Source organism: Macrobrachium nipponense, chromosome 13 (assembly GCF_015104395.2).
Source record: "Macrobrachium nipponense isolate FS-2020 chromosome 13, ASM1510439v2, whole genome shotgun sequence".
Lineage (NCBI taxonomy): Eukaryota > Metazoa > Arthropoda > Malacostraca > Decapoda > Palaemonidae > Macrobrachium > Macrobrachium nipponense.
This window is the reverse complement of record NC_087206.1, coordinates 95,197,887-95,207,934: the sequence shown is the minus strand read 5'-3', so window position 1 is coordinate 95,207,934 and position 10,048 is coordinate 95,197,887.

Sequence of the window (10,048 nt, the reverse complement as noted above, 5' to 3'; positions counted from 1 at the left end):
ATATATATATATATATATATATCTATATAATATTATCTATATATATATATGTCTAATTTATTATATTAATATATATATATATTAATATATATATACATATATCTTTTATTATATCATATATACTCTTTTTATAAAATATAAAATTATATAGTTATATTATATTATTCTATTTCTTCTTTTTTTTAATTTATATATATATCGATATTTATATTATATATATATTTATTAATAGTATATCTATCTATATATATCTTATATCTATATACTATATATCTATATATGTATAATTATATAAAACTATATATATGATATTATATCTCTTATATATATCTATATATATATATAGATAATATTATATATATATTATATATTATATATAAATATATATATATCTATTGATAAATATAATATATATATATATATATATATACTATAATATATATATATCTCTATCTATCTAGATATATATATATATATATACATATATATATCATATAATTATTAGAATTATATATAATAATATATATATCTATATATATATAGATCTATTTATTATAAATATATATATATGAATATTATTATTTATATATATTATATATCTATATATATATATATATTATAATATATATATATATATATATATATATATATATATATTAAAGGGCATAAAAAATCACAGTAGATGCGCACGACTTCATAAATAAGCGAATCCCACATTAGCTCCTTGTCAATGTCTGAATAAAGACGAAAGCGCTTGGATTTCTGACTATCATTCTCCTCTGGGATTCGCTTTATATATATATATATCTATATATATATATATATATATATATATATATATATATATATATATATATATATATATATATAAACCACCTGAAACCGTAAGGGAGACACAGAGGAAGGAAGGAAATACAGGTCTTAATTTTTCCCAGAAGTTGCCTCCACCATCATTCCTGGGAGGAGCTGTATTGCCTAAGCAGCTTTGAAATAAATATGCACCCTGTATATGTTTATATTTGAGTAGATAATTTGCATGAAATAACAAGTGAGCATAGTCAACGGTGGTTTTAGCTATTACTTAATAGACTATAATTCATTGTTGTCAACTACATATAGTCTGTCAAATAGAAAGGGGAACCAACGACGCATGTAAATATGGAAGTCAATTAAGTATATTGTATAATTCAAACTGCCATTTCACTAGCAAGAGAAAGGTCGCGTATTTCATGCACAGTCTTATAATGCTATTCAAGTAATTAGTTTCACAATATCGAATGTAGGCTGTCTTCTATCAAGCTCTCTCGATAAAATGAAATCACTATTGAATAAACCAGTCTCCAGTATAGTTATTTACTGCATTGTTTTCTGATCGACATCAATACTATAATTATACAGTGCCATTCGTATTTCAACAGTTTTTGCCGATTTGCTAAAATAAAATTTATTACACTGTTATATAATCTTGTGCACTCACCCGTTTTCTTATATGGGATATTTTCTTATTTGAGTTTCACCTATAGTATTTGAAGAGTAAAGAGCAACTGTTAGATTTATTGATCGAAGTATGGCATGTATGGGAAGTAATTGCATTTTGCTGTTGAAGATAACAACTTTGTATATGGAGTAAATTTATTTTTTGGCTAAAGTGAGACATTCATCTTTGTCATGTGAAGTCGAATCATGCTTCAGACCCAATCAGTGTATATAGACTTTCTAGTTATAAGAAAATTAAGATTTATCCAAAAGTATGATCTCATTCCTGACAATCTCCTTTGGGTGTAAATTATCCCAAATTAAAATGAAAACTGTATTATTAATCGAATATATATATATATATATATATATATATATATATATATATATATATATATATATATATATATATATATATATATAGCAACAGCTCAATTATTAATACCCTTTCCGTTTCAACTTGGGATAATTTACACCCGGAAGAAATTATAGCCCCCTAACCCGAATTGGAAACGCACTTATGTCTTTTGGGTTCTGAAGTAGAGTGAGAGTGACATTGTCAAACTGTTTCCACCGTGATTTTTGTTGAATTTATTTATTTATTTTTTTTTGTAGTTCAACGATTTTATGCCTACCATTTTCTATACTTTCGAATATTAAACCACACATGAAGGGCAAGGATATCTTTATTCACATTTTTGCATTATAACATAATCTAATGATGTTAGAAGCACAACTGAAACTGGAAAGCAAGTAATATATAAGTATTCTGAACAAAAATAAAATAAGGAAACAGATAACTGAATTGAAGGAAATGAAGAGGGTAAGGCTATCTACCGTTCATATGTGTTAACGCAGATATTCATCTCGTTTTTATTTTGTAAACGTGGAACCCCAAGCATCAGGCAAACCAATACACACAGCCCCCCTCCCCTCTCTCTCCATCTCTCTCTCTCTCTCTCTCTCTCTCTCTCTCCGAGCGACCGCTCTCTCTCGCTCTCTCTCTCTCTCCGAGCGACCGCTCTCTCTCTCTCGACAACTCTCTCTCTCTCTCTCTCTCTCTCTCTCTCTCTCTCTCTTTATTCTGACAGGTAGTCAAAATGAGAGTCAAGTTATATAAAAAATAACTATTTATTTAACAATGGAAAGATAATAATCCAAGCCTCACTGACTAACTTAACTCAGTTAACCCCCAACATTAAAATATCTAAAACAGTAATTTGTCACACCAATTGTCTCTCCCATCTGGGACTCTCTGTCCTCCTAGGACCCTAGGACTCTCGGCCCCCCCTTGCCAGAATCGTCAGTTTCAAAGACACGAGAAACACATTCGTTAGCACACATAAGTTGAAAGACAAAGTTAAAGATTAAACATTCTTACAATGTGTAACAAGCCATTCCTTTTGGCTAAAGTAATTCAACACTCACCCATTGCCAACTCAGAATATTACACACTTAGTATACATAAACTGTCACAGAGCTCTCCCGGCATCTTGCCTTTCTCCCACGGATCTCTGTGCAAGTCTTCCCATAGACTTGGCTAAAGACGCCATTATAAAAGGAAGAGGCGCACACGCACATATGAATGCACACTTCGATAACGCCCCTTGTTACTGGCTACAACCAGTTCCCCAAAGGCACTTTGAAAAGACCCATGAACTCACATAACTACAGGACGAACGTTGCCCTGCTTAACTATGCACTTTCGAATCACGCCATCACAGAAATCATTTATCAGCTTTTCTCAGGTCGTTGCTTCGGCTCTGTTCTCTGCATTCCAAAAAGGTCACAACGAACACATTAAATATATCATTAATCATTACCGCTAGGACTCACATATGTTCCCTTCACATACTGTATCAAATAAAGCCATTCCTTTTCTGACCCAAGTGAACAAGGAATGAATATAAAAGAAAAATGTTTCTAAAAAAAGAGGGTTCTCGGCAGATGGAAGAATAGAAAAGTGCAAATAAAGAAAAGTATTCGTATACATAAGCTTCATAATATTTCGGTGAGTATTGATAACGCTGTGCATGATACACAATCATGCCTTTGGAAGCGAACATCAAAGCCATTGGATTTTATTCTGCATCATGTTGTTCCCACCTTTGATGAAATTCCATACATCAGTTGCCACACTATTACCGAGCAATTTCATGGCTTCCTGTTCAAAAGCTGACCGAGAGAAGATACTCCGGAAATAAATTTCGCTCGTTGATGACCGTTTAACTGGAAATCCTAAAAGGACAAAATATAATCAGCGTTCGAACATTGAGTAACCAATTAATACTTCGATGACGTTCACTTCACGGCATAAAAATCGGAAATAGAAAAATAACTTGAATTAAAGCTTTACAAAAAATATCTAGCTTTCCTAATATTCGGTAGTTCAAAAAATCAGGCACTGTTTTCGATTCAGCTGAGTACATTTTTCTTTCTCAGCTACTTCTTCAGTGAAACTCTCCACAGAGAGCAAATAACTTCCCTTGCCAGAGGAAACCTACAAAAATATACTGAATGGATTACAGTTCACTCCGAAAACATCTGACTAGTCACAACATTCATAATTTACAGAATAGCAATCTTCAAAATAGTATTTTGTATGTGCTTTACACCTATGATCAGGGTTTAAGAAAGGTAGAAACACTACTTTGATAGCATCATAAACTTCTTCCTGTCTTTCGTATATTGTTGTTTACATATTTCTGCCGTTATTTCTTGGTTAATTTCCTTATTCGTTCATTTACTTCCTTCTTATTCTCTTAGATGTGCTCATTATTTACTTGTTATATGGACACTTTCATTGAGGATTGCTTTACAAGTTATTTGCGATTTATGTTTGTTCCGGTGACGTTTGAATAATAATAATAATAATAATAATAATAATAATAATAATAATAATAATAATAATATGTTACCAAAGACAAATGATATCACGAAATAGATGAAGCAAAAAGGCACGAATAAGCGAATTAGAAATTCGCCCGTCTAACGCTGCTATGAAACCTAGAGCTGCCCTAGACGGTTGCCAGATCTTTCTTAGGGACGCACGAAAATCCCCTGAGAGGCCATCAGCGGCCTTAAAAGGATCCAGATGACGTTCTAGAGAATCTAATGGGATCTCAAATGAAATGGGGGAATAATCACGAAGCTTTTGCCACCTAAGGAATTGCCTCTGTTGTGTGTGTTGTGTGTGTGTGTGTGTGTGTGTTTGCGTTAGTGAGACTTGTGCGTATACTGCAATTTTCATTAAGTGTCATTTAAAAACTGCCTCGTTTGTCTATGTTAGTAAAACTATTGCCAACTGGATAATGAAGCCTGATAAATGTCAGTTTTTTTTTTTTTTTTTTTTTTTTTTTTGTCTGTTGATAAGACTAAGGTTTTGTTTTTGAAAAAACCGACTTTCCCTAAGTATCGAAGGTAATAGCAATGCTCAGTTTTGAGTTTGATACGAAGGCCTCATCACTATGCAAACCAATTACTTTTTATACTTCTTTGCTGAAACATTGCAAAGATAAAAATTTTAATATACATAATCTTTTGCAGCGTCCCCTGGTACTTACTGTCCATTCTTAAAAGATTCTCATGAAAACATAGTAAGTCCGTGAAAAGCATTAATGAAAAGGAAATGGCAAATAGCTCAACAAATTTCACAGTATTCTTTCATTTCAAGTAGAAATAAAAATAGCTTTAGTTTAGGGATAGAAAAATCCAACACTTTGAATATGAAAAAAAAAAAGTTCTGAAATAACGGCGGTGAAGTGCTTCTCTTGCTGAGAAAAAATGGAGAGCAGTAAATGACGACAATCAAAAGCCCTGAGTCATTTACTAAGCAATCTAAATGCAACGGATTTTTATATCCTTTCTCTGGAACGGAGGCATTCGCTAGCGAGACCAGACTCTCATTCAGAAATCTGTTATATTCTCGGAAATGATGGAATGATGCAACTTACGAATAACACTGGGAAATGTGTGCTTGAAAGATCATTAAGCATTGCAAGATCATTGTTATATATATCCTTGTGTAACGAGCATTTGGAAATACATATAAACTGAAATGGTAAATTGGATGAGTAAGCAAACAATATATTTAAAAAATATCAGGAAAACGTTGAAACTCATTACTCAACATAACTGCCAGCATAGAGAAGACAGATATTACAGACATTAAATTACAGAAACTGATAAAAAAAGAAAAGCGAAGTGAAAAGGACATGCAGAAGATTCCGTTCTCTTCAGCTTTCCAATTAATGACTACAACTTTGCTCACTACATTAAGTGACTTCCAATTTGAAATATAGACGCAACGTAAGAACCGTCTAATACTTTTCACCAGAAGTATTACAAAGATTCCTGAGTAAGAAGAATATAAAAAAACCTTTAATGTAATTCGATAATTGGAGCCATATGACAGCAGATATGTAAGTATCAATAATAGTGAGATTTCCTACGAACTAGATTTATTGGCAGACTTCTTTGGTAAGAAACATTCCATGTGACAGAAAAAGAAGCCAATTAAAACTTTTCCAATGATTCGTAATGTATCTGTCAATCTTCGAGCTTGACAACGGTTGTCATACTCTGAATAATCAAATTAATTTTACAAATATACTCGTCTATCAATTGAAGGAGGAGTAATTTAAGTCAAGTTTGCATAAATTCCTGTATTAATCATAGGATTATATATATATATATATATATATATATATATATATATATATATATATACTATATATATATATATATATATATATATATATATATATATATATATATATATATATATATATATATATATATATATATATATATATATATATATATATTTGTGTGTTTGTGTGTGTGTGTGCGTGTGTACATACTACATACATATTATATAATATTTCATACATATATATCATATATATATATATATATAATATATTATATATATATATATATATATAACGTGTTTTTTTATTCCAGATGAATATACCAAGCCTTCCAATGTTGTTGTTAAACTGATAATCACTAAGAACGCCCATGAATATATGTATTTCCTGAATCACTATGATCATTATGTATGACATCATGAAAACATTAAATGTCAGAGAAGGGATTTTACCTTTCGCTTTCTTCTCTCAATCTCCCTATTGAGGCTAGAGGGCTGCAAAGTGTTAAGTTTATTATCCACCCTCCAATCATCAAACATGCCGAACTGCAGCCCTCTAACCTTATTAGTTTTTGTTTTATTTTAGGTTAGATTTAGCTATGATCGTGCGTCTGGCAACGCTAGAGGATTGGCCGTAACCGAGTCATGGCTAAAGGTTTCATGGGCCGCAGCTCATACAGAAAACTCGATTGCGCCGAAAAAAAACTTCCGCGCATTTTTTTTTTTTTTTTTTTTTTTTTTGCGTGTTTAAGGTAGGATGATTTGTCACAAAAATATTATCTCTTCTGAACCTGAATGATAGATTGGTAACTCGATACCTTATTATGTTACCTCCCTTCGAATTTTGAAATTCGAATTAACTTTCCTTGAATGTATTATGTAGGGATGCTTCTATGGCACTTGGGGCAAAATCCCTATCTCTGGAGGCAGGACGGTCATTCAGTGCCGTAATGAAAGATCGGGAAACTGTTTGAGGAAATGGGTTGTGTGAATTCATATTCTCTCTCTAGTATAAAATGAATTTCTTGTATTAAAATCGCTGTGTTCTTTGCACATAAAATATGATTATTGAAAAAAAGAAAATCCATTGAATAATGCATTCGTATCAATTATAAGTGGTACATTATATTATTTCCCTTAGCCTTTTTGGACTTTTTGGATAATGAGCTAAAAAAAACGTTAGAATAATCTCCGTAAAGAAATATCATTGTTTGTAAATAATATGTGTTGCAAGGATATATATAAATCAATAGTAAACAAGAACGCATTTGCAGGATACTGTTAAACTTTCAGAGGGTTATGAAAGTAAGAAGGATCAGTATCATGCTTATCCAGATATAAATTTAAAAATCTTTGTTTCATTTTATTTTCCACATGAAAATTAAATAACGCTTTCATTTTTCAATACTCGTCTTCTGCAACCGTAATTATGACTGCCTAAACAATTGGAAGAATTGTCAGAATGACAGAAAAAAGTGAAATTGTAATATCCATAGCCCACTTGTAAGTTACTCTATAGTTATAACGAACCCATAATTAAATTTCCCAAATCTTCTGAAATAGAGTTGGTAGGCGTTTTAGAAACTAATTCATTCAAATTTTATAGCAGTCGTATAAATCAAGGTTTTAAAAATGATAATTCCTAATTATCAGTTAAATGGGAACTTGTCTTTTATGCCCATTTACATTCTGGGATTCTGAAAGAAGCGGCCATTAGTTGAGGCTAATTTGGCGCCTTAATTTTCAGTTAATTCTTCATAATTTCCAATTTATCTATTAAGTTAGAAAATTAAAAAGTTGCTGACGAAAAAGGGAACTTTACATTAAAAAGATTGTTTAGATTAAAAATAATTTTGTCAAACAATTTATGGACTGTAACTCAGGTATAGTGCTGGAAAACTAAGATCAAACGAGAAAAAGAAAATCACCTATTGCATAGAAAGTATCTGAAATTAGTGAAATTTAATACAAAGAAAAGGAGTCTTAAGCTAATAAATGAGTTTCATAAATGATTTATCAATTGTACTAAGAATACCTAAACCTTCGTATTTGTTGCTCGCTTACATTATACACCCCTTATAATTGAGAGAAGAGAGAGAGAGAGAGAGAGAGAGAGAGAGAGAGAGGAACATTAATGAGTGTTTCCTAGAGTTTTCAGGTAGCGTACAACTTCTATACTGGTATTTACAATAGGTAAATGTAGTTGTCTCGATCATTGATTGCCTCCTCCGGCATACTGGAAACTTGATTCTGTCTTCAGCAATGAAACTTCTGCTTTGCCAGATAGAATCGTGGCGAGCTGTCGTTACTGAAGGTATTGGGTTATGAAAAGTTTAGGTGTAACTACAAAACTGAGTCAGTAATAAGATTCTCAGTAATGAGGTACAGGAAGAGCAGTCCAAGAGACAGGTCAAAGTGTAGGTTACTAAGAGGAATTTAAAACATAATCGTCGATGAAAGTGACTTAAGAAAATACGTGATTTTCGTTTCCTTTTAAGTTTACATCTGTTATACGGTTTAGGATCGTTGGTGGTACGTATTCGTTTATGAAGCAAGAGATGTCCAAAGGATGATTGTGATTCCTTTACCTAAAAGTTGTTCAGTAAGGTCACCCTTTATTCATAGCCGCGCAATCAAAAGTTTTAATGGAAAGCATCAATTTTCTTACATAATAGAAAAATATGAAAGATTCTTTGGTTAATTTTGTTTCGTAATGGTAACAAATAAAAATCTTCGCTTTATATCCGATTCTTAACGTCATCTTCATAGACCCTACATGATTTCAATTTATACTTCTTCCTGATATGGCGTTAACAATCCAATGTACATAGGATTTAAATGATGTGGATGAATGCTGTGTATGAGAATTGAAAGTTGGCATCCATATATACATACGTATAAACACACACACACACACTTGTATATAAGTCATATCACATTACCGTGATATATATATATGTACATCGAGCTACAATGTGCTTTAATATCTAATTCGCTCTACCTCGGAATTAATATATTTTCATATATGCTTAACCGAAGGGGAAATTTTCTTCACGATAATTATCGTGAAGACAAATTCCCCTTCGGTTAAGCATATATGAAAATATATTAATTCCAAGGTAGAGCGAATTAGATATTAAAGGACATTGTAGCTCGATGTACATATATATATATATATATATATATATATATATATATACATATACATAATAATTATATATATATATATATATATATATATATATATATATATATATATATATATATATATATATATATATATATATCGTTGTATATTATACAATAGAACGAAACGCATATGAAGTACAGAAGACAATTTAACTGCGATTCCGGTCAATTACAGAAACTGAACATATTATTCTACTCCCGTGCAAAGTAAAAATTGATATACACAACGAAATAGAGTAAATATATCACAGAACTGGACATCAACCGGAACAAAACAAATATATTTATATTCTTTTAAAGGGAGCTAAACGAATCTATAAAAAAACCGGATATAGCTATACACAGTTAATGAGGTTTTTGTCAAATGCTGTACATTCCATAAAAGGATTAACGAACAATTTCACGGCATTGCATCGGAAAGGCAAAGCAATAAAACGTATAGGCCAATGGCCTCGCAATATTAATGAATATCAGATCGGCATAAAAAAAAGATAAATAATTAAAAAAAGAACTGCTGATAAATGCTGATCCCAGAGTCTGATCACAAAAATTCAAACGTCTCTTTCCCCACAAACTGGACTTAAACAAACTTTTATGTCAGACAGCTGTAAGTAAGAGATAACTGCAAAAATATTTTGTCTTTTTGTTTATTCTATCATTTAAGAAAGAAAACTGGAATAGTTTGTGTTGCAGAAAGGTGAAATGCTTCTTAGGCAATCAAAACCCGAGTTC